This window comes from Xenopus laevis, chromosome 5S (genome assembly GCF_017654675.1).
Source record: "Xenopus laevis strain J_2021 chromosome 5S, Xenopus_laevis_v10.1, whole genome shotgun sequence".
NCBI lineage: Eukaryota > Metazoa > Chordata > Amphibia > Anura > Pipidae > Xenopus > Xenopus laevis.
Window position 1 is genome coordinate 95,789,202 of NC_054380.1, and position 26,907 is coordinate 95,816,108.

General features: G+C 35.7%; 1 protein-coding gene across 2 annotated transcripts in view; it reads right to left on the bottom strand.

Moving 5' to 3' along the window:
• kcnmb2.S (potassium channel subfamily M regulatory beta subunit 2 S homeolog) overlaps positions 1 to 26,907 on the bottom strand; it is a 206,929-nt gene that overhangs the window by 31,411 nt on the left and 148,611 nt on the right. The gene's annotated exons all lie outside the window — the stretch shown is intronic.

Genomic DNA, 26,907 nt, shown 5'->3' on the forward strand with positions numbered 1-26,907 from the left:
AATAAACAGGTAGTCCTCTAGTTACATACACTGACTTACATACTTACAGTAAATCAATAGAAAGTAAATGAGTGGGGATAATTTACTATATGAGGTTATAAAAAGGTGCAAACATATATACACTGCATGTACTGCATATATATATGATGAAGGCTTGGCAACTGAGTGGCAAAGTTAAATACATTGAGATACAAAGAATTAAGTCCTGCTTTGTGTTGGAATATTACGAACGAACATAATCTTTAAGCACCCTGACATTATATAGATATGGAATCTATTGTCTGGATGCTCATTATGCAGAAAGCTCTGAAATAAAGAAATGCCATTTTCCATAGTCGACAAGTTTCAGTACCTCACAATACAAATTACATCACTATGCACTGAATATAACTGATGACATCACTAAGCACTGTTAATAAGAATATGCACAAATCTTGTGTATATTAAATTATGTCTCCTAAAGTTTTGTTGCCCTGGTAACCAGTGGGGAGCTGCCGCCTGAGACGAGTTTCTCAATTTGCCTCGTTAGTGCTGCGCCCCTGTGGGGACTGTTAGATGAATAATATTATTCCTTTTGTCTGTAACTATCTAATATAGATTTGCAAAACAACTCATGTATAAAATCAACCTGGCAGAGTGCATTTCTTTAATTCGCAAATGGTTAGTTATTCAGCATATTGGGGTCTATTTAATATGCTGCGTAAAACAAAATTCGGGGGAAAACGTATCAAGGCATGTGAAATTTTACTCCATGTGAACTCCAGATTCACTGTCGTTATTTTACATTGCTTCATGCCTTTGTAAATAATTGGTTCACAGAAAATGCATGAAAAAAAATGACTCCATTGCCACACATCACCAGTGTTGCCTGGCGATGTGTGGCGAACATAATAAATCTGCCCCATAATATGTAAACTGAATTGTACATTATTTCAAAGGTTTTCAGATGTTTTGCTGCCCCCACCATAATTATAATACTAAATATATGACCATGGTGCTAATGTGCAGGAAATATCTAAATATTATTGCGCTTTAGTTTGTTATCCCACCTTTTAGGCCCTACTGTTGGTCCTGCCTTACAAACCCCCCCCCCAAGTATATCAGTTACGTAATAGCAGCAACCTGAGCACAACAAGTGGTATAACACATAATCAAAGCAGACTATCTGCTATGGGAACAGATAAACCACAGAGTGGGGGCATAGCAGAAAAACAAGCTACAGCTGCTGTAAAAGTTCAGATATTTATTCTGACATGACAAGTTCTTACAAGACTCAGAGCCTATGAGCAAGTACTTCCCTTAGGCACAAAACGCATCAGGCTATACCTTGGCATGTCAAATAAATGAAATTTTCAACAATTGTCTTTTTTTTCTTGCGTGTCCCACTCTGAGAATTACAATATAATAGCAACCTCTCACATGGGTGTTGTTCTATGCCACTCTTAGAACTGATTTCTTTTTTTTTATTATAAACCTATGTCTTCGATAAATTCTAATTCATTCTATTGAATACTTGTGGAATACAAAGACCAATATATTTTCTATTAATATTGTAAATATTGTTAAATATGCTCAGTCTGGCACCCCTTTATTTGCTGGTCAAAGTCAGCACATTTGTTGTTCTGTTAAAATCTCTCCCTCTGTAACCAGAGCTGTCATGGAAAATGTAAACGGGCTCCTCCAACCAAATGCATAGCTGTGTAATTATCCTGCCTTTCTATTCGTTCACAGACAAAAACCATTCTGAAAACTTACTCAAGTCACTGTGTGAAAATAGCCTGTTTTTACGACTTAATAAATTGCAAAATTGGGATTATTTTTTTGCTTTCTGCATTTATTAAGTGATAAATCCATTTTAAATGTAACATAACAGAATAAGGTTATTTCTTATTGAAATGATTTTACAGAGCAGAAAGCCACGATTTTGTGAAAGTAATGATACAGACAGAAGGGGTAAAATCTCATTATCTTGGGAATTAATTTCTCTCATAGTTGATTATTCCAGCCATAAGGCATTTACGGTTTCACAAGTTGATTGGGTTTAATAGAGGCAACGAGAAATCATGACAATCATATTATAGACAATGATGTAGAAAACATGTAAACAATTTGTGCAATCTTTTTGGAATGATGCACAATTTTTTTTTTACCATTATTTACGTTGCCCATATGAGATCATGAATTCTTTCTGCACCATTAACTGATAACTCCTAGCCAACCGCATCTATTTAACAGCTAATTACATGCTTAATCTTCTATAAAACTGTAAATTAATGGCATCCACATTTTGATTTTTAAAGGTCACAAGTCTAATCTGAAATTTGTAGAACAAGATGTATTGTTTTTTTCCCCTATGGGTTTGAACCAAATCATGCATTCATATTACATAGCCTTTATTTGCTGACATACGGGGGGAACGTAATAAAAGTGGCAAAGAGCAAAACAATTCGCACCACTAAGAATAAAAATCCACATCTCGCAATGTAATATTGTTCCTTTAATGTATGTTATTGCATTGCGAATTTTAATTGCACAAAATTGTGCACTCTTGTGCTTGAAGGTGTCGTAATCTTTTGGAGCAAACATAACGACTTTTTCAGTAAAAGTTTTATTACATTTACTGCGCATTGGCGCAAACTCGAAAATTCACAAATGGTCTTCTGTCGGAAGTGGGCCGCTAAACACTTTCCGGGTTTCCAAAAGCTATATTAAATTCGCACAAAGAAAAATTTGTTCGCGCAAAGGCATAACTTTTCGCATTGCAAATAGTTTTTCCGTTACCGACTTTTATTACAATGTTCCCCCAAAATGTTTAGGCTTAATCAGTGCATGAATCATTTCATGATTAACTGTTTTTTCTGCACCATAGTACATTTTTTCAGCTTCCACTGACAATGATCCCCAACATGGAATGAATTCCTTTCAGGCAGGATAATAGACATTTTGTTTTATTTTCATCATATCACTATTAAAATATTAAGGCAATGATTACTGTCCATTCTGATATTCCTTCTTCAGGGATGGGATCCATTGTCGAAAAACTTGTTATTAGTGATGAGAGAATAAATTCGCCAGGCCCGAATTCGTGGGGATTTTCGGCGCTGGTGAATAAATTTCCGAAACTGTGGGGAAAAACCCGCCGCATCAAAAAAATTTGGGGCGCGAGTCAGAATATTCTGACTCGCGCGCTTAAAAATTTCATGCGTCAAAATTATTCGGACACCCATTGACTTTAATGCATTTGGACAAAATAGGCGCACGTATAAAAATTGTCGCAGCAAATATAATTTTGATGCCCATTGACTTCAATGTGTTTAGCAAATTTTTTGTCGCTTCATGAATTTCGCAGGATATTCGCGAATTTTTCAGCGAAGCGAAACGGGACAAATTCGCCCATCACTTCTTGTTATCCAAAAAATTCAGAATAAGAGAAAGGCCATCCTCCATATAGTCCATTTTAGTCAAGTAATTCAAATGTTTTAAAAATAATTTCCTTTTTCTAATTATAAAACAGTACCTTCGACTTGATCCAAACTAAGATATAATTCATCCCCATTGAAGGCAAAACAATCATATCGGGTTTATTTTTAATGTTTACATTTTTTAGTAGTAGTAGTTTTAAGGTATGGAGATCCAAATTATGGAAATATTCCTTATTTGGGAAAACCCCAGGTCCTGACTTTTCTGAATAACAGGTCGAATACCGGTACTGAATTTATTGCTACAACCACACTGCATGGTAATTTGGCTTTAAAATTTTCTTTAGCCAGGCCCACATAGGTCATAAAGTCTAGATCAAGTTGAGAAAGTCTTGTATATGTTCCAGTGAAGAAAAAGCTACATTAATCATATTTCACATAGAATTTAGACACGTTACAATAGGTGCAAAATTTCACTTAGCTGCTCATCACCCATTTAACCTGATTTCATCTCTGGCCAGCAGCGGAGAAGGGCTGCTATTGCAATTCTATAGAAAGAAACGTGTACTTTAGTTGACATTATATTGTATGACCAGCTGTACAGGATAGAGCAAATCATTTTGTTGGCTGTTTTAGAAATGCATGAGTTGCTCTTCTAGCCATAAACTATAATGCAGCAACACCTATAATAATCATTAATAATATCGATATAGTGTACGATATATACAGCAGCTTTTTTTTCTCTTGCAGTAATGAAGAGAATCGGAGAGACCTATTCGGCTCAAGAGGCTAGACTCTGTATTTAAGATAAATACATGGAACGAACAGAGCAAATTTTCTCTTGGAACTGCATTTGAAGCTCAGATATATGAAAACTGCAGCACTAGTCCCCTTTCATATACTTGCCCAGGGGAATTTTATTGCTTTACTACATACTGTAGTATGACTGCTCCATGTAAGGTCTCATAACATTTTTAAAAAAAAAGTGATATTTGAAAATAAACCTTGAATGTCTTTTTTATGTATTATGCAATGCATTATCTATTCATTTTTTATGAACTTGATTTCCTCCAGTGGCTACATGAGCTAACTTTTAGAAGTTTTTTTTGTTGGGGGGGGTTTGATTAAAAAAAAACAACAAAGGAAACAAACTACACAGATTTATAAAAATAAGTCTAAACTAGAACTAAATAGAGTAAAAATGTGAATACTCGTGTATTATTATCTTTATTTTATTCGTGGTGGAATATTAAGCAATCCGCGGTTAATAATTTTGCTGCTGTAATGGGTGGAAGAGTTTATTTTAGGATCGAGGACTGGGTAAATAAAATATAACCCTAAAATATATATATATTTTATATTTTAACTTGCTTCTTCAGCTGCTCTAGTGTCTTGGTTGCTATTTATTTTCAAGCCCCATTTATAGTTCCAACCCTTTAGCCAGGGCCTCCCATCCCAATGCAACTTTTTGTCAGGACCCCCCCCCCATAGCTCATAAAATAGGTGCAAATAGGAATTGTTGGTGTATTAGTCATTTAGTCATTCAGCCATAGTTCACTAATATTAAGGACAGCAAATAGTCATAGCCATCCTAAATATCATCCTAACTGACATTAAAGCTGGGTTTTCAGCTGGATTTTTTTATCTGTAAGCCAATGACTATTCTCCTCAGAACTTCAAAGTTCTTTTCCTAACTGGCCTTAAATCTGAGCCACTGCTCCAAGCCATAGGGTCAACCCCACCTTTGGGAACCATGGCTCTAGAGCAGTTATCCCCAACCAGTGGCTCGTGAGCAACATGTTGCTCCCAGTGGCCTCAAAGCAGGTGCTTCATTTTGAATTCCTGGCTTGAAGTCAAGTTTTAGTTGCATAAAAACCACGTATACTGACAAACAGAGCCTTCTGTAAGCTGCCAGTACATTAAGGGGCTACCAATAGCCAATCATAGTCCATATTTGGCACCCCCAGGAACTTTGTTGCTCTCCAGTTCTTTTATATTTGAATGTGGCTCAAGGTTAAAAAAAAGGTTGGGGATCGCTGAGTCTAGAGCAGGGGTCCCCAACTTTCTTTACCCTTGAGCCACATTCAAATGTAAAAAAAAGTTGGAGAGCAACATGCATGTAAAAGGTTTCAGGGCATACCAAATATGGGTTTTAATTGACGATTTGATTGCCACTACGTAGAATGGTAGCCTATATGAGATTCTGTCTGGCAGTACACCTGGTTTTTATGCAACCAAAACTGTCTCCAAGCCAAGAATTCAAAAATATGCACATGCATTGAGTGCCTGTTTATTCCTTTCTGTTCTTTGGTTGTGCTAAGCACCATCCTGCCCCTTCTGCTGAATTGTATGCAAGTGCGTGCCTGTTGGTGATAGGAAAGCCCTGGTGCTACCATCACCCTCGGTTCCCACATCAAGAGGCTCAGTAGACTTACACTCAAAGAATCACACGCCAAAGCTGAATGTTGCACTGTCACCACAAGTTGCATGCGATTTTAAAACATGTGCATGCTCAGTTACATTAATTTTGATGCATTGGGTGCAGTTGTGGTGGGCACAAGTCTTCTGGAATACTGGAAAAAAAACACAGCAATTTTTTCCCCAGATAATTTATATAATAGAATCTAACTGAACTGGCATATAAATATTTTCTTTGACATCTTTTACCTTGGACCATCATTTTGTGAGGGACTGTATACTCAATGGTCACCTGAAAGAAAATATGCAGCTTCTAACTTTAAGAGGGAGGAGTGTGTAAAAGATACAACTCTGTCCATTTCATGTAACTTTGCATGTATGCATACCTTTGGTTTGTGTATGAGCACAGTGCTTCATATGAGCCAAAGGAATGTTATGTGATATAATTGTATGTAGACCAGGAATGTTCAAGGGTATAGTTCCACTTTAATGAACTGGAAAGGACTTTGACAGTGACAGTGACCTAGACAGTGGATAAGAATTAAGGCGCGGTATGCCTTTTATACTTCACTTGCTCCACATTGGCCTGTTTAGAAATATCAGAACACATCTGAAATTTCACCTGAGGTAGAAAGACCATGCATTATATTTTGGATCCATTTGCACACTTCTTTCTATATTCTACTCATTCTTGGAGATTAATGAGCGGGTGTTGCTAATTTTTGAACCATTTTCACATGAATTAACAAACTATTTAGGAAAAGTTGGCAGCTAATGAAGATGCAATGCTTTGCATTTTAAGATAAATAAGTCGCCAGGCATATCAGAAGTAGACAATTGGTTTGCCAGAAGCATAAATAATAATAGTCTATGCCATAAAACAATCTCCAAACTGTAGCCTTTTCTCTGTTTTTTTTATGCTGATTTATATTATACATTTATTTAAAATAGCTCATGAGGCATATGCCCATAGCAACCATTAATAAAGGATCTTTCTGAAATAAAGATTATTAGTTGTTTTGAGGAACTGGAAAAATGCCTTGTGGCAGCTCTATAACAAGCATCTTGATTCTTCTAATTCTGTTGTTGTGCCATGTTGAGCTTGCCCAGCACCCTACAGATGTTTCTAAGCACCCAAATACAGAGAACTGGTTTAAAGGCAATGAAAAAATGAAAGGGCTTGACGCTATTTGAATTCAATATTCTCTTAGTCTGCACTTGAAAATGTAGTCTTTGCTTTGTAAATCAAAGAAAAAAAGCTCCTCTGAAACGGTAGAATCTGCTCACAGGGCTCTAGGGCCCAATTTGTAGAGCAAATAACTAGGAAGGCATTTTTTTTTTAAATAAAAACTATTATCTTAATACAAAACAATAAAAACAGCTGAGGTCAAAGGCCATTTATGGTAATACACACTTATGGCTGAAAACATAGCTCCAGAGAACCTTTTTTTTTCAAATACTGGATGGAAGTAAATACAGTATAATATGACGATGTAATAAATTATGTTGTTGATGTTACTACAAGAATATTAAAAGACCACTTACCTTCCCAGCTGTTACAACTCCCTAGTGAATTATTCTCTGCATATTTACATTCTTGCATTATAAAGAAAATCACCAAACTGAAACTGATGCCATTAGCAGCGTTAACTCCAGAAGTCCATGAGGCCATTATTGATGCATTACACTCAATGTTTTATATGACCTTGAAGTAATAGCTACACAGACATTTGCACTGCATTTTATTGTACTTCCAATACTAATTACCGCAAGGTTTATGTTAAAAAGCAGGAGGAAGGCTGAGAAAGTAAGTAAAAACAGCAGTGCAGCAAAACCATTGAATGGACCTAGTGGGCAGGCTGGAGTAAAGGAGTAAATGGTAGGAAAGATGGTACTATTTTTTGGCTAATTAGTTAATTTTAAAGAGAAAACCCAAGCTTCTAAAATTTTTAAATTACCAATTTATTAGGCATATAATATCCTTACTTAAATTTCTTAATGGACAATTTTGTACCAGGAGCGTGATGTACATTTAGTCTGCCATCTAGACAAGGGCTATAATGGGGCAATCTGGAACAGTCATAAATCAGAACTTTTATGGGAATTGCCTGCAGATTTTATTAAGGGTCAAATTGAAAATTCAAATTTTTTTATTGTCCTTTCGAATTGCGAATAATCCAAACTCAATTCAATTTATCAAAACCTTGCCCCTTTAAAAATTCGAATTTGACTAGTCACCACCTAAAACCTGCCGAGTTCATGCATAAGTCAATGGGAGAGGTCCAGTGACCAATTTGATGTTACTAGCCTTTCTGACATTGGATTTGTTTTCTGAGAAAAAACTCAATGTGTTTTAGTCGAATTCTATTCGAATTCGATTTGAGTTTTCGAGTTGGTAAAATTTTACCCTAAATTTTAATCCCTAAATAACCTCCCAATCGAATTTCAAAGAAAATCTAATTTATGCAGTGTATAAACAGACTGTAATGATGTAGACAGTTCATCCACGTTCACTAACTAATTGGTGCAAATAAAAGGATTTTAAAAAAAATCTCATTCCACGTTTCAGCTAATTTCTTACACTAGACACCAATTGCTAGTACAGGTATAGGATCCCTTATCCGGAAATCCGATATCCAGAAAGCTCCAAATTACGGAATGACTATCTCCCATAGACTCCATTTTATCCAAATAATTCAAATTTTTAAAAATGATTTTCTTTTTCTCTGTAATCATAAAACAGTAGCTTGTACTTGATCCAAACTAAGATATAATTAATCCTTATTGGAAGCAAAACCAGCCTATTGGGTTTATTTAATGTTTAAATGAATTTCTAGTAGACTTAAGGCATGAAGACCCAAATTACGGAAAGATCCATTATCCGGAAAACCCCAGGTCCCGAGCATTCTGGATAACAGGTCCCATACCTGTACTAATACACAAGTACTGTATGTACCACAATTTTGTGTATTTCATGTGCATGTAAGGCATTTCTTCCAGGATCCACCAGGTGTCTCTGAAGTGACATCTAAAACCAAATCCCTAGCCATTAACTGACCCTCAAGCTAATGATTAATTCTGATTTGTCTGCTCAGTAGAAATACAATATAAACCCACATTTGTAATGCTAGTATCTGTGTTAATGTGTTCCTTATGTGAGCATTAAATGCAGTGAACTGATTTACTAACATAGTCACTAAATTGCCCCTTTGCAATTACCCATGGCAGAAAGTCAGATTCTTGTTCTTAAATTCTAGTAGACCCACAAAAATAAAAGAATGGGGTTACAACCACCTTTTTGTCTATTGTTGCAAAAGAAAGAATTGTTGATTGGCTGCTTTAGGCAACTTTACCTGACTTACAAAGATCTGCTTGTTTGGCGAAGTGACAAATCTGCAGATCTTTCACCGATATGCCCATCTTGGCCACTTTAAAGGAAAACTTTGCCTCCAATAAATATTGCCCTTTTACCTCTTTTCAATTGATATTCTACTGTATGTGCTGCCTCAGTGACCAGAAATACTACAACTCTAAGGGGGCTATTTACTAAACTCTGAATGCAAAAATCACAAAAAAATAAGTGAATTTTTTTTTTTATAAAATCAGACTTTTAAAAAAATCACGAATATTTCGGAATTTATTAAACCCCGTGGATGGGAAAAGTCCAAATCTTAAAATCTGGCATCTCAGACCTGTCGAGGTTGCATATAAGTCAATGGGAGAATCCCAATGATTTTTTGATGTGCACTGGGCTTTTGGCAATACCCCGAAGTTTTCGGACAAAATTCTGAGTTTTCAGGTGAAAAATCAGAAAAAAAAAAGTGAAAATCAGATGAAAAAAATTGTGAAAATCAGATGAAAAAAATTGTGAAAATCTGATTTTTCATGACTTTTTCCCGCAAACAAAATTTTTGGCAAAGTGTATTAATAAATAAGCCCAAAAAACCTGTGTGGATTTGGTCAGATTTTTTTCAGAAAATATTGAGATAAATTCGGACTTTGATAAATAACCCTCTAACTGTAACAAGAAGTGTAGAAGCAAAAGACACAACTCTGTCTGTTAATTGGCTCATGTGACCTAATGTTTGGTTTGTTTGCTTTGTTTGTGTGCACTACATGGCAATTTAGGATTACCCAATGGCACATACTACTAAAAAGTATATTATTATGAAAATTTACATGAAGCAGGGTTTTACGTATGAGCTGTCTATTGTAATATGTTTTTATAGAGAACTACATTGTTCAGGGGTATAGTTTTCCTTTAAGTAATGTCACCTGAGTTAGCAATGTAGCGCTATGGATATTCCAGTAAAACTGCAACATTATTTAATGATCCAGAGGTGTACATTTTATATTATCTATTATGGGATTTATTATGCAGAGTGCTTGGGATTTGGGGAGGGGGATTCATAAGTCTACTAAAAATTAGACATTAATAGACAATAATCAAAAAATATTCCTATTGATAGGATTTTGTGTGAAATTGCATTCCCATATGTTAGAGTTTTTGGAATAGTTTAGAAAAGAGTTTTCATATAAGTGACCCCATCCCATGCTTCTATCTCCATCATATGCAATGTTAATTGATCAAATAGATTTTGCAATAATAACAGAAATATTCTTTGTCCTTCAGAGATGCAGTTGCATCGACAACCCCTCCCAAGACATTATAAAAATAGAATCAGACTCTTGTCATTAGATCATCTGAGTCAGAAAAGAATGGCAATGAGGAAAGCATGACGGCCACACTGCAGAATTGGATTTCACTTTAACGATTAAGTAATTTCAGTCCAGCCGCTGCTGTGAATCATTATCTTCCTCACAATGGCTAAACTGAAAAGTATTCTGGAAATGGAAAACACGGCATGGTACATGATCAAGTTTAAAACTTCAGGTCGATACACTAAGGGAACATTCTAAATTAGTTCAAAATTTCATTTTCACTCGCTTATACTACTGTTGTGCCAAGGCATGACAATACTTCTCCACTCTTGCCCATTGTATGTGAAGGGATCAAACCAAAGCAACCTGATTCGATATACAGATGTTATACATGGCTATTTCAACAATGGAAAATGTAGGTTTCTGTATTATCCATCTCAGAAATAACCCGTCTATGATTACCTGGAAAAACAGTTTTTCTAGCATGGCATTAATTAAATCTTTATAGTCATTCTCTAAAAGGGCTTGTTCATCTTTTAATGAACTTTTATGATGTAGAGAGTGATATTCTGAGACAATTTGCCATTGGTTTTCATTTTTTAATTATTTGTGGCTTTTTATCCAGTTTGCCATTTCAACAATCGGGGTCCAAATTACCCAAACAACCATGCACTGATTTTAATGAAAGAATGGAATATGAATAGGAGTGGGCCTTAATAAAGACGAGTAATAAAAAGTAGCAATAACAATACAATCCTATCCGTACAGAGCATTCGTGTTTTATGGGGTCAGTGACCCCCATTTAAAAGCTGCAAAGAATCATAAGAAGGCAAATAATTTAAAGACTATAAAAAGAAATGAGGGCCAACTGAAATTACAAACGTGAAAATTTCCGCACCTCCCTTGCCTTTCCTATGTCGATTCCTGCTAGATGGTGCAAAACTCTCTAGACGTCAATCATAAAAATTACAGCAGAATGGAAGAGAGCAGCACAACACCATTTTGTTGCAGGTGGGGAGCTTCCCCATTTATTTTTCACCACAAGAAAATCAACGTTTCGGGGGGGTTTTCACCCACCCTTCATCAGGATAAACACACAGTGCAAACCATCACATTTTAAAGCCCATTAGGCCACACCCACCAACCACATGTTCCCAAGTTCCTGTATGGATCCAAATTGAGGCTTGGTACTCAGTCCTGTCCAACCCTAATTTGTGGGTCCATTTTGTAGTGTAACAAAAAAAGATTTTTTTATTCAATAAATCAAGTCAAGGATGTCCGTGTAAAGCATCAGATAAACCCAAATATCTCAGTGCAAGAATATATAAATCCAGACTACAATGGTAGATATAATAATATAGCCTCTCATGGTATAATTACTCACAGCCGGCCAACTGAAATTAGCCATTCTATAACATAATAAAAGTTAACTTAAAGCTGAACCACCCCTTAAACTATCATTAGACTGGGTTATGTGAGTATATTTGCTATTCTCTATAAATGTGAAATTCTTGCTTGGATTTAGCCACTAAATCATTAGTCTGAACTAGTGTGTTTGCAGGTTTAGAATACTATTTTATTGTAGCTGGGCAGAAAATGGCCAGCTGAGCTTTTGATATCTGATATTAATTGTTGCAGGGCATTGTGTGCCAGTATTGCCAATAAAAACTAACATGTCATCCCTACCATTCATATAAATCTGCTCCATCTGTAAGGCTGTATAGACACATATTATGGTAATTCTTCAATAATTATTAACTACATATGTATGTATTGTTTACTATTGCTATAGGCCAATGTAATCCATGCCATCATAAACTGAAAATCACATCTATACATTAATTCCTCATTTCTGCAATCATATTGCAAGCAACCCCCCCCCACACACAATTATAGCAATCCCTTTACAAACTTAAATCCACCTATGTGGGTGTTTATGGATATATGTGACCTCCTGGCAGTACTTAGGTGGGTAGGTAAAATAACACAAGAGCTTTACATACAGTAGGATGGATGCATCAAAATACTGTTGACGGCAGATATATAACCATGTAACCAATGTTTATTGGATGAAAGTGCTTACTAATAAGATATTTCTCACCCTGTCATTTTATATTTGGTATGGTACCAGAATAATATCACATGGTAATTTTGCAAATTAAAAAATATGATTTAAGGTTGCAATATAGGTGCAAAAGCAGAGGTAAACACAAGCTCATTAAAGGTCACAAATAGAATATACTGGTTCCTTAGTCATTGAATGGGTTGCATAGAAATATTATATTCAGCAGATTGTACATTGCCCTCTAATATTGCAGTAAAATATAAAATTGGTAGCAAAAATGTAGACAATTGTAGACAAACAAGATAAGCATACACAATCTAACCCGATTTAGTTGTTCAGTACTATGAGTTTCTTGTACTTTGTAATGATATGTAAGTTGAGGCTCTAGCAATGAAGGACTATCACCTGCTGCTGTTGATGTCACTTTAACAATGCAGGGATCATCTATACATTGTCTGAATGTGGTTGTTGGATGACTCTCTTCCTTTTAATGTATCCACTTCTACATGTATTGAACAAACAAAGATGATGGCATTAACCTCACAGTGGGGAGCCATAAATGTTCTATTTATTTATGGTCAGCAGAAAGGGTTGCGAAGGAAAATGCTCAAGCATAAAGTGGCTTTTATTTGAGAGAAACACATTCTCAAAGTTTCTTGCTGTAGTGGAGTTTTTTTTATTGTTTTCAATAGATAGGAATCACAATAATGCACCTTTAGACTTGATATTGTAATAATAAATATATATATATATATATATCTATATATATATATATATATATATATATATATAAAATCAACTTTTATATTTTAAATTGGCTGCTATGTATTAGCTATAGTAATTACATATTTGCCTGAAAAATGTAACAAATCACGTAGTAAAAATACAAATGCTTTCCTTTAAAATTGTGTTTAAGGGCTAAACTTCCACAAGCGCTTTTGTAGGATGGTGTCGGATTGAGAAAACACATCCAACTCAGATGGCGTCGCATAGGTCAAAATGTAATGGGAATGATAAAAATCTGATGCATAAACTACATGTAAAAATTTCCATCCGACATGACACCACCGTCGGCTGTGAACACTGCGTTTTCATCCGACAAGATAAATGTTGGAAAGACTTTTTTCCCCATAGAAATATATTGACTGCCATATGTAAATGCATGAAGAAATTACTCCGCCGTACTTTATCTGATCCGACTTTACATTCTAGCCTGGGGGATCAGATTTTGTACCATCCTACAAAATCTCGTGGTGTTGCCAGGAGGATAAGATAAAATCTGACCCACAAAATCTGTTGAAAATCGCTCATGGAGTTTTACCCTTATTCATCTTCTTTCCTGCAAACTAGACAGATGTTGAAAGCCAACTTAGTTGTCAGAATGTGGCCATCGTATTCTTTAGTTATGGCATATGTTACAAATGGATGGATTTGGAGTGTCTGAGAATAAGATAGCTATGAAACATCACAGTAATAACTAAGTATGGAATCCACAGAATTGAATGCAAGATTAAACAATTATTGCTTATTCCTTTTGATACTATTTAAATAATGTATTAATCATAAGTTAATTTGGTTTGAAAGTTCTAAACTGAAAATGCTAGCTCAGGGTAAGGCAACACAACATTACTGCTAACTACAACTTAGAGCAGGGGTCTCCAACCTTTTTTTACTGTGAGCCACATTGAAATGTAAAGAAAAGTTGGAGAGCAATACAAGCATGCATTTGGGGCTGTAATTGGCTATTGGTAGATCCTATGTTGACTGGCAGCCTACAGAAGGTTCTGTTTGGCAGTACATCTGGTTTTTATGCAACCAAAACTTGCCTTCAAACTAGAAATTCAAAAATAAGCACCTGCTTTGTCCTAGATAAGAGAACGAGTTTAAGGAAACCAAAAACATCTATGCATGGGTTGTTCACAACTATGAACTTCAGTTGCCTGCTAGTATATGGTGTTCTACCACATCATCATGAAAGACTCCTCTAGGACTACTTCCTGACATGGTTTATCATGCCTTTTCAAAAGCAGACATTGGGGACTCATTTACCATGGATACAGGACAACTATTGGAACACTTAGGGGTTAGAGGTGCAAAATGTAAATAGTGTAAACAAGCCCTAGTGCATACAGATGCACATTGCTTAAAAGAATGAAGCATCTCATCTCATCATATTTGCTACCGATGCTGGAGAGGCTTAATGCATTATACTGAGAGTATACACCCCAATAGATATTGAAATGGAAGATGTTTTGCGTCTGCCACTGCAAAACTATGCCAAATGTTCCTTTTGGCTACTTGTGAACCTACACCCATATTTTTGCCTCAGGCTACCAGTCCTACTATACTGTGAAAGAGTTTTAACTTACAAATTCATGCAAACCAGACCCTTGTCCCACACAGAGTTATGTTATAGGCTAAGGGATCTGACAGGGATATTGGATCTCAAGAAAGAGACCCCAATTTATGCTGTCACTTTTGAGGGGCTAAGTAGTTTCCAGATGTACCCAGAGATGCCAGTTGACAGGTACTGTAGCATTTATTGGTCTGCTTCTTGAAAGCAAACACCTGATTGGTTGCTATAGGTTTTGAGACCTTGAACAAACATTTCCCAATGAACTTCTGCACCCCAGCATCCATACTTGCCACCTGTTTGATATATTTTGTAGACGGAAAGTATTGTTGATGGTGGCAAAAGATTACTTTTTTAAACACTTTGACACCATTGCTAATATACTCCTTTTTTGTTCCATTAAGACGTTTCCCTTTTACTAAGACCCCATAAAATGAAAGTAAGGAAAATGATCACAAACGATACAAAAAAACTGAATTGTGATATATACTAGATGGAGTGAAATTAGATTTTTGCTGATGAGTTTAATCATATTTAGAAGGGCACATAGATTTCCTTATGCAGTGTCTCAGTCCGAATCAATGTCTACACAGTATGTTCCAGATGTGTCTTGTTTCCTACTATATTTGTCACTGTGACATTTTATGACTGAAAGATTATAATCGTTGTGTCAGTTTTTTTCCTATGTGATTGGCATTTAATATAATAAATACTTAGAGTTCACAGGTAGACCACAGTCTTCCAAAAATTTCCTTTGGATTTGTTATTGCAAAAGAGAAGACAGGTTATCCATTCCTATAGTCAGGTGTTAAAGCCTTCAAGCTTTAAGGGCACAAACAGTGACAGTCGTCTTTTTCCAAAGTCAAATTCTATAGATAAAAGGATCAAACAGCCACATTCCTAGAACTATAACTTCTCACCCTTCCTTAAAGCAGGACCATCACTAGCAGTGACTGACACTGTTTATTTTGTTAATTCTAATGCTCTAGTTTCCATTCATAACAAATGCCTGCAATTAATGGAAATAAATTATTATTATTTAGATTATAAAATCTGTTTTAATAACACGTTAAATTCCCTGGTGTCAGATGAGCTCCTGGAAATTTACTCTGTGTTTATAGAAGAGGATTTACTATGGCACCGAAACTGAATAGCCTCACACAGTGGAGAGCGATGGAAGTCAATTAAATCATTTTAATAGCACTCAAAGTAGTTTCTATTAGCTCATATTAAATATTAACATACACATTTTAGTCACTGAATATTTATTGTCATTCGTGCTTACTAAAAAGTGAATGCTTTCTAGGCCACTGATGTTTAATTTAGAATTTAGAATGAATGTTCCCCTTTGTGTTTACAAAATCAGTCAAATCACTCATTATGATCATCAATAAAGATCTATATTTCCTTTCAAAAACGTTTTGTATAGGATGTATTTAATACATGCACAAAGGTTGGTTTAGAAAAAAAACTATTGTAAAATGGTATTATTCATTTCAAAACACATGCCCAAAAATGTGCATCCATTAGATAATAACATATTGATCATTGTTAAAGTGATGTTCTGCTCATTTATTAGGCAATACTAGGCCAATTTACACTATTACTTATGGCAAACTAGAAACAAATTCAACTTTTGCTTTCGTAGTATTAACTGCAGCTGAACAAAGTCTATTACTGTGTATAAGCAACTGTGCAAACGCCAGAGTTTCCCATTTTGTAGTGCAGAAGACCCTCTTAAATAAAGTGCTTCTTATTCTAGATTTCTTATCTGGTGTGAAGTGCACAAAGCAGCCATTTTCCTGGCTAGAATTGCTACCTGTATAAGCACTACCTTTATCTCTTGTATCTTTGTCCTTAGGAAACCTAAATGATAAATCATCTCTAAAATATCAATGACCTCCAAATACCTTCAGCTAGATGCTAATATGGTATGTGATGGGCAGTGATATTCAGGCCTCATGCATATTTATATTTTATACGTGATAGTTGTCATTCTGCCTGTTTGCATACTATTTACTATTGCTCACAAAGACATAGGGCAGTCGATCTAGAATATGAGTACTGAGTATTGTAACTGTGGCGCTAGGTGAATTGGCACTCACTGCAAAATGTTGTGGTTTTCATAATAACAAAATTACAGATTTGTTTTGTTCCAGTTAAAAATATATAAAATAAGTAAAATATTTTCTGTGGTCAATATTTCCCCTAATGCCCATTTTACAGGCATATTTGTGTTTTGAGTATTGTCATACTGCTTGCTCTACTGAGTTAAAAGGAAATACCAGTATATTGTACTCTAATGGAAAATGGACTTTATATTATGGAGGATGGTAAAATGTCTCTTTAGCTTTACCAAACAGAGGAGTTTATCTATTAAGCTGGTCTTGTGATTTGTATCTTACAGATGTGATTCCCAGTATATTCTGTATTGGAAATGAATGAAGCCATATATGGGTGGATAGATCTCCTCTAAGAGCTTTTTCTAAAAGCTTTTCTTTTTATTGACATAATCAAGAAAAACACAGTAAATGGTAATTGTTCAAAGTGTTTTTCAGGAGACCTAATTGTGCACAGATGGTCTTGTAACCAAATCAAACTGTGTGTCTATATTTACTTGGCACTAGCCCTGTTCTCCTTGGTTTTTGCACATGGAACCTTGCCTCACTTGTTGCCCTACGACATGCAACATTGTGTCCTCCATTCTAGTGAGCACAGCACCTCACTCTGTGTATGTAATGTGTACAGGGCTACCCTACTCAGTGCTTGGGACCCTAATATTGACAATTAAGTGCCCCTAAGAAAATCACCACTTGAGGCTGTACCATTAGTAATTGGGACCTTTTGGCTCTCCTGCATATAATGGAAAATAGATCACCCCTTCTATTGGATGGTATTTTTACAAAGCCTATAGTATGTTTAATATTTATGTTTTAACTGCAAATTAAATGTAAATAAATGGCAGGGCAATGTTCTGCAAAAATGGAACAATAGAAGAAAATGCTAAACAGCACAATTCTGTGCAAATCTGCATCACAATGAGACACACTGCTGGTACGGTCATACTGTTGGAGATCTATTTACAGCCATCTGTGCACAATATTGTTCCTTAGTGTTTTGCAAGCTTGCTAGGACAGATCAGGAATAAACCTGTGTATTAAATCAAACAGAGAGACAACAAGTCTGTTTTTGCTTCAAATGCTTTTTGTCTTTCTTTCCATTGAATTTATCACAAAATGTTTGAAAATCAGTATATGCATTTTGTCTGCGTCTGTGTAATGGGCAAATCTACATTTGCTGCTGGGCCATTTAAGCTGTCCGTTTCCATTAATAACAAGTGTACCGTGCTACTGCTCTACTGTCATTGAAGGATGTCTGCTGCAACCCAGAGCTATCAGGTGCTGGGATTTGTCGTTCAACTGAAGCCGTAGCTTTCGGCTGGTCCTTGCTGCTATGTGGATTCTGGGATGATATATTTGATTGACATTTTTAGTGTCAGATAGATCGCACAATGAACATTAGGGATAAATAACTTCTCCTTGTTATATACATATATTTACTATACAGTAGCTGCAGAAACTCAAAATTCTTCAAGATCCCCCAATACATTTGACATTTGCAATTCTTGGAAATAGAAAGGATAAGCATTTCAGCTATACTGTGGAGATGTGACAGTCATTGAATGAGACTGTTTATCTTTTCAGAGAACAGGTCCTTTTTCAATACAATTACAGCTTTTATTACATCTCCCAATTTGTGATTTGTCAAAGATACAATTTTGTAATCCAATCCACAGGTACTTGGCGGCCCTGATAACTAGGGAAAATTGTGCCATATCCTCATATTCTAATAAATTAATTTATTACAATATATTAGTATTCGTGCAAGCAGACAGAAGAGTCATTAGCTCACCCCCTCCCATTACAATTGCAGATTGCTCCATCCCTGAGTCAATGACAACTAGTAGTTAATCAAAGTCACCCTTCTGGCTGGAGTATTTAGAGCACAGGTTTAATTAAATAACTTAGCAGGGGCCCCCAACGTTTTTTACCCATGAGCCATAGTTAAATGTAAAAAATGTTAGAGCAGCACGGGTATGCAAAAACTTCCTGGGGGTACAAATTATGGACTGTGATTGGTGGCCCCTATTTAGACTGGCAGCCTACAGGTGGCTTTGTTTGGCAGTACATTTCTATGCAACTATAACTTGGTTCCAAGCCAGGAATTCAAAAATAAGCACCTGCTTTGAGACCACTGGGAACCACATCCAAAGGAGTTGGTGAGCAACATGTTGCTCATGAGCCACTGGTTGGGGATCACTGACTTTCTCATATACACATACTTATATATATAGGAACACAATTTGAAGAAAACTCTTTACATACTAGTGCTGGTTTTGAAAGACATGCCTTTTTTAAAAAAATTATGGAAACCTGACCAAAGTTTTTTTTTTTTTTAAAAAAAGACAGTAATAGATTTATTTTGATCCAAAGAGTTTTCCAATGACCGTTAACACACCAGTAATTGCATTAATTACCTTAAGAATTGACGACAGTTAGTGGGTAATGCTGCTACATCTTGGCATGAACACATGGTCAGAGGAAGACAGAATGGAAATCAAATACTGTAAGTAAATGAATGAGTTGGTCAATCCAGTAAATCTACAGCAGATAATTTAGTATGTGTATTGGGTCAGTGGCAGTTCCGCAGACTGTCATCTTACCTTAACTGTGATGCAGAATCCGTCTCATCTACAAGTATAACATTGTCTAAGCATTGCATGGAACTGAATGGATGTGTGATAGGACTACAGTAACAAAGTTTATTGGAATAGCCAACTATTCAAAAAAATATTTAAAAAATTTATTTTGGATGAGGCATTTAGCAAAAAAGCTACAATACAGAAACTGTGTGCATATGATTTATATTACAGGAAATATACATACCTAAACTCTGATATACAGCTGGATTCTTTGAACCCAGAAAAAAATCCAGAAGTTTGTTTAATAGATCATACAGATGAGAGCTTAAATCTGTGCTCCCGGTCATTCAGCTGCAGGGTAGCATGTGGCGTTCTACCTGCATTTGGCTTTTACATGCATCAGTACTTGCTCATAAGGAAGAGTTGGCTGCATTTTGTCCTGCACCTTCCTGCGGCTGAATGCTTTAAAACTGTATGCAGAGGAGTGCAGGTTTAAGTGCTTATCTGCAAAAGCCTTTAATCTTTGTATTTCCGGAGGACAGATATATTTACTGACATCTAATAACCCACAGCAACTGTTGGTGAGCAAAAGTGGCCCCATTTGCTTCACCAAACAATTACCAAAAAGGTGGAACAATTTGCATTGGAGACAAAGGAAAGGCGAAATTATGATTAAGGCATTTATAGATCAGCAATAGCATATAACATTGTTAGAGAAGGTCTTTTCCAAGCATAATAATATTGGTGTTTTTCTGTTTTTTTTTTTTCAGGCGCAAATGACTGCAGTTTTTTGGTGAAACATTATGCATGGCAATATTCTAGCATGGATTTGCAAAATATTTTGCCCCTGCCAAGACTGCAAATTTCACTGTACAAACTGTACCAGTCCAAAAAGTTCACTCATCCCTAAAAGCAAATAATCAGATTTTTGCTTTGAAACAGTTGACTGGTAAATGCTAACTTCTGATAGGTTGCTATGGTTTACTAGAGAACTTTAAGACTATTTATTACATTACCCCTATTAACACTTATCACAGATGCATTACATTTAGGGTAATGTAATAAAAAGTTTTAACTTGCTCAGTGTTCTGGTTTACTAGACAAGTAGTAAACTTAAGACCATGTACTACATTACTCCCTTTGCAGCACTATTGCAACTTTGTCTTGTGTTTGTAGGTTTTGGACGGAATCCAAGGATATTATTCTTCCACAGCATCCAACCAATTAGCCCATGGGTCAAAGGGGTGGATACCTTGTAACTGGCTATACCCATGTCATATCCAGTCCGAACAATTGGGATTTCAAATAAGGCTTTTATTTATTTGAATATATATTCAATGTCTGTTTTAATTGCTGATTTTGTCTGAGTAATCTACTTTAAAAAGAGGATTTCAGTAAAAAGTAAATTTTTTTATCCATTAGAGTGTCTTATTTAAAGAAGCAAAGGCAAAACAATTATTGAGGTTTTACAGGGTTATATATAGGAACACTGACATCCTATCTGCAGTGTGGAATTTAGTAGATAACCTTTCATATTTTTACAGAGATCAGAAATGCAGAAGAAAGAAATCTCTACTTTCATGCAGTTAGCATTTACATCTGTGATTGCTTTATGGACTATTCAATCAAATATGTTCAGTATGAAGTCTGACCTTCATTTTTTTCACAGTGGTACAACATGAATTTCTATCGACAGACTTTTTTTTGGAAAAAAGCATTAAAAGTGATGCCAATACCATAGTATCTTTCATGATAATGTAATGCTGGGTGCTTGAGTATGTTGGGCACACACATTCTTTGTTTGCCAGGCCCTATGTTTTATAGCCATACAATAACTTCCAAATCTATTGATTGATTTTTTTTTCTATCCTTACTAAAAGAATATGGACATGCAATGTGAGCATTGTATGAGAACTGGTCGACTTTGACTTTGAAAACACCTTTAGCACAAAAAAAAAGCAGTAAAAAAATTCGAAATTCGAAGTAATTGTTTGGATACTTCGACCACTGAATTTACTTTGAATTCGATTCGAAGTAAAATAGTTTGAATTTTCGACCATTCAATAATCGAAGTACTGTCTCTTTAAAAAAAACTTTGACTTCAATACGCCAAATTAAACCTGCCGAAGTGCTAAGAATGCTGTAGAAGGTCCCCATAGGCTACGTTTTTTGAAGGCGAATTAAAATCGTTCGATCGTACGATAAAATTGTTTGATTCGAAGTATTAAATCGCTCGATCGAAATATTTTACTTCGACCGCAGAATACACAAATTCGATGAAAAAAGTTCGAATTCGATATTCAAAGTATTATAATTCGATGCTCGAATTTCGAAGTATTTTTTACTTCGAAATTTGACCCTTGATAAATCTGCCCCTAACTTTAACAGGAAGAAGCATTGAAGCAAAAGACAGAACTCTGTCTGTTAATTGGCTCATGTGACCTAACATGTATGGTTTGTTTGGTTTGCACAGTGAACGATCACAGGGGGCTGCCCTTATTTTTTTAAATGGCAGTAAAAAAAAAAAAGTATATTATTAGGAAAATGGTTAATTTACATGACGCAGGGTTTTACATATGACCTTTTTTATGGAATATATTTTCATAGAAACCTACATTGTTTGAGGGGTATCGTTTTCCTTTAACATACAGCTCAGCGTGTATCTGAAGCATGTTAGCTATTGCTTCTTAGAATTTAAGTTATTTTGAAAATGTGCACTGGATGGTCCAACATAACAGTTCAAAGTCTAGAAAATATTTGTTTGTGGAGCTGTAACAGGATCTTGGAACAAACATATTGCCAACAGCTACTTATATTGTCATAAGGTCAGAGCACCAGCAAGTGATATCTGTACTTAAAATAAATCAGAAACAAAATAGTGGGAAGGAGAGTATGTTCTGGCAGCTGTGCAGACATGATGTTTCATAAATTAAAGCTGACCACTGCTGCCTACTGTCTAAGCAGATGGGAAAGATAATACCTAATCATCTTCTGGCTGTGACTGGATAGTAGATCCAGAGACAGAGAAACAAAATGTGTCTGTAATTTCTAGGTTCATGAGTACTAACCTTTTCATTGGTTTACAACAATTTGCTATGAACATATTTATAAAACATGCCAGTTTGGATTTAATCAAAACACATTACTCTTGTAGTATATTTTAATACTGTATTTTAATAACGGAATACAGCTGTACAGGTATGGGATCTGTTATCTGGAAACCTGTTATCCAGAAAGTGGGTTTCTTTGTATAGGCATGGGATCTATTATCTGGAAATCTGTTATCCAGAAAGCTCAGATTTTTTTATGTTGCTGGCCCTTTAAGGTATGAAGATCCAAATTACAGAAAGATCCATTATCCAGAAAACCCCAGGTCCCAAAGATTCTAGCAAACCTATTGGGTTTATTTTATGTTTAGATTATTTTTAAGTAGATGTAATGGGTTAATTATTGCGCTTCAAATTTTTCTGGTCGTACTCTTAAAGGGGGAAAAATGGTGTTAAAAGTCTGATGAAAAAAGTACTCCAACTCAGACCTATAAAAGTCAATGGCAGATTTGCAATTGAGCTGGGTTTCCAAAAAAAGTTTTGAGTTATTTTCCGAAAAAATCATTGTAGGATTCAAATTTTTTTACGATTTTAGCGTGATTTTTTTCTACACAAGGAAATTTTTTAAAGTTCATTGATAAATAGGGGGGAAATCTCTGTGCGGATTTGGTTGAAGTTGTGTTAAGAAAATAGTGAGAACTTTTAGGATTTGATAAATAACCTCCTAAAAGTATGGAGATCCAAATTACGGAAAGACCCCTTACCAGGAAAACCACAGGTCCTGAGCATTCTGGAAAACAGATCCCATAACTAGACTAAAAGCAATGTTATTGTGCATGTAATAAGGTTTGTCACCTCTTGGAGTTTGAACCAGTCTGGTTTTTAAAAGATGCTTTAGTTTTTGAAGGAATGAAAAGTGGACAGATGACAAAGATAGGCAGCTAAAATATACTTATGTGCCACTGCACTGAGACATTAGCCGCAAATGCTTAAATAGCTTAAATATTTCCTTTTAGGGATACTAGTTTTGTTTAGTCTCTAATAATATATTTGGGGACACTGTATGAATTCTGCACTTTTTCAGATATAGCAATACTTTGGGAGCTAAAAGATATATTGGATTATCTTGAGTAATGATGAGTAAAATTGTTTGTCTAATGGGGAAAAAATTTGCAGCATGTCAAAAAATGTTGTTGCCCATATACTTCAATGCATTTTGGCAAATTTCCACTGTTTTGCACATTTTTGGTGAAGCAAAACGGGTCAGATTTGCCCATCACTAATTATGAGCCTCCATTAGGAAGCTGTGTGTTTCTGTGTGTATTCCATAATTCAGTATTTATGGGGTGGATTAATCCCTATGCCAGCCCATGATAGTAAACCTAATAATTCAGATAATAATTCATTATTTAATAGGTTAACAGCAGGGAAAGGGTTTTTCGATGTGACACTTTAATTTGCTGGGTTGGTAGATCTCAACTGAAATATTTGGAATGCTGTGTTTGTATCGTAATGTCCCATTCTGGCATTAACAAAAGGTACAGTCGGTTCAAGAAGTGCCACTAAATACATTTCATGTAACTGTAGAGGTGACAGAAGGCCGTCCTGACAAACAATTTACCCTTGCTTTCATACCAGCACATAGTCTTAAATTCAGTTTCCACAGTAAGCCTTCACAGTACTACAAGAGCAGGGGCATCCAAACCATGTCCCTCTAGCTATAAACTATAAACACCTGTATACTGTATATATACTGAATTCATCAAGGCAGGGCAAGGTTACATAGCTTGCCATCACAATTAAGAGAATATTTCTTAGGCAACCAATAATACAACTATATTGATCAATGTTTCATGATAATTCTCTGCATGTGTTTTTAGCTTTGCATTGCTAAAATGTTGACATGTGACATGGAGGAACATTCAACTCAACAACTCAAAACTTTTATATTTTTAACTGAACAATTACAATAGCGATTTCCTCATTTTATTCTAGCTACAACATATTACTCTACTGTGGGCCTGAATGAATGTTGTCCTTATAGAGTCTCTACCCAAAAATGACACATTGCAGATGTGATAAAGAAAACACAATACAGGTATGCGATCCGTTATCCGGAAACCCATTATCCAGAAAGCTCCTATAGACTCCATTATAATTAAATAATCCAAATTTTAAAAAATGTGTTTCATTTTTCTTTGTAATAATAAAACTGTACCTAGTACTTGATCCAAATTATAATAATAATACATATAAATAATCCGTACTGGAAGCAAAAGCAGCCTATTGGGTTTATTAACTGTTTACATGATTTTCTAATACACTTAGGGGCCCATTTACTTAGCTCGAGTGAAGGAATAGAGGAAAAAAACATTGAATTTTTAATGTTTTTTTTGGCTACTTCGACCATTGAATGGGCTACTTCGACCTTCAACTTCGATTCGAACTAAAAATCGGTCGACTATTCGACCATTCGATAGTCGAAGTACTGTCTCTTTAAAAAATACTTCAACCCCCTAGTTCGCCACCTAAAACCTACCAAGGCCAATGTTAGCCTATGGGGAAGGTCCCCATAGGTTTCCTAACAATTTTCTGATCGAAGGAAAATCCTTCCATCAATGGATTAAAATCCTTCGAATCGTTCGATTCGAAGGATTTAATCTTTCGATCGAACAATTATTCCTTTGATCGTTCGATCGTAGGAATAGCACTAAATCCTTCGATATTCGATGGCCGAAAAAATCTTCAGACAGAAATTCCCAGCTGCGCCAATTTGCGGGAGAAAAATCTCCTGCGTCAAAATTGCCAAGTGTCAAAATTATTTGGACGCCCTTTGACTTTTTCACCGTTTAGCGAATTTGGCAGTAAATACTGTACAGATTCTGCTCTCCCTGCTTGTGTCCTGGCCAAAGCACTTGAAACGCCTTAGGAATTTATAAAAATTGTAGCGCATAAAAATTATTTGGATGCCCATTGACTTTAATGCATTTGGACCAAATAGTCATACGTATAAAAATTGTAGCTCGCATCAAAATTGATGCTCGTCAAAATTATTTTGACGCCCATTGACGAATTGCGAATTTCCCAGTAAATACTGCACAGATTCGCTCATCACTGCTCTCAAGCTCTCCCTGCTTGTGTTCTGGCCAAAGCACTTGAAATGCCTTAGGAATTTATAGATAAGAAATTAAGCTACTGTATCAGCATTTACTATATCATTACTTACTTTCCATTATCCCTGATATCTTGATACTTTACTACAATTCCTCTCTGAGCCATCATAATCATGTCAGAACCATATTATAACTTTACGGTTTGCCCTTTTAACGAAGTGCAGATGTGTTGAATGTTTTATCAGATATAATGATCCATAATACAGTACTGGCAATTGCCTAGTAACTCAAATAGAAGAACTTAAGAATCGACTCTGTAAGAATGGACTGAGAGCTGTAGATAAGTTTGCTCTTATAGCTTAGTTATTTTGTGTCCGTGTTTATTTCCCCATGGGGAGGACTAAAGCAAAGTCTTTCCAGTTTCACTGCAATTTTGTGCAGTGAAATATAATGTTAAATGAAGCAAACAATAAGTACAGTACATAACAGTTCAATGCATGATAACAGGACATCTACTGTATGGGATATAGAATCTGATGACATTTTTATCTGTTTACCATACATCAATATTAACATTGAAAAAAAACAAAAACAATACAGAATGCTATATAAGGGCCATTGTACCCTCAACATTGTCTCCAACCTGTGACCCATAACCCATTAGAACATGATACAATAGGCAAAAACTTTTATCTACAACTCATTATTTGCAGGCTGTTATAAAATGTATCAAAATGTCATTGTAGAACTGGAAGTGAGACTATAATGAACCCAAAAGTGACTTTATCTGATGGTGGTGGCAGAAGGGAAAGTCAGGTAGAGAAGCCTAAGGCTAGGGCCACACGGGTGCTGAAATCAGCTGAAATACGCTGGCTGATTTCAGCCCTACTATGGCAGTAGCCTCCTCTTTTTCCTGAAAAGTGTGAGAGGGGCCTGCTGCCCATGTAGGGCTGAATTTAACCAGCGTATTCAGCTTTCTGATTTCTGGCCCTCTGTGGCCCTAGCCTAATTTGTGACATGCAAAATGAACTATATGAAACCTTGTTTCACTTATGGCATCTTAAAGGAAAACTACACCCCAACAGGGAATACTTGAGCAACAGATTATATCATATTTAGGGGCACATT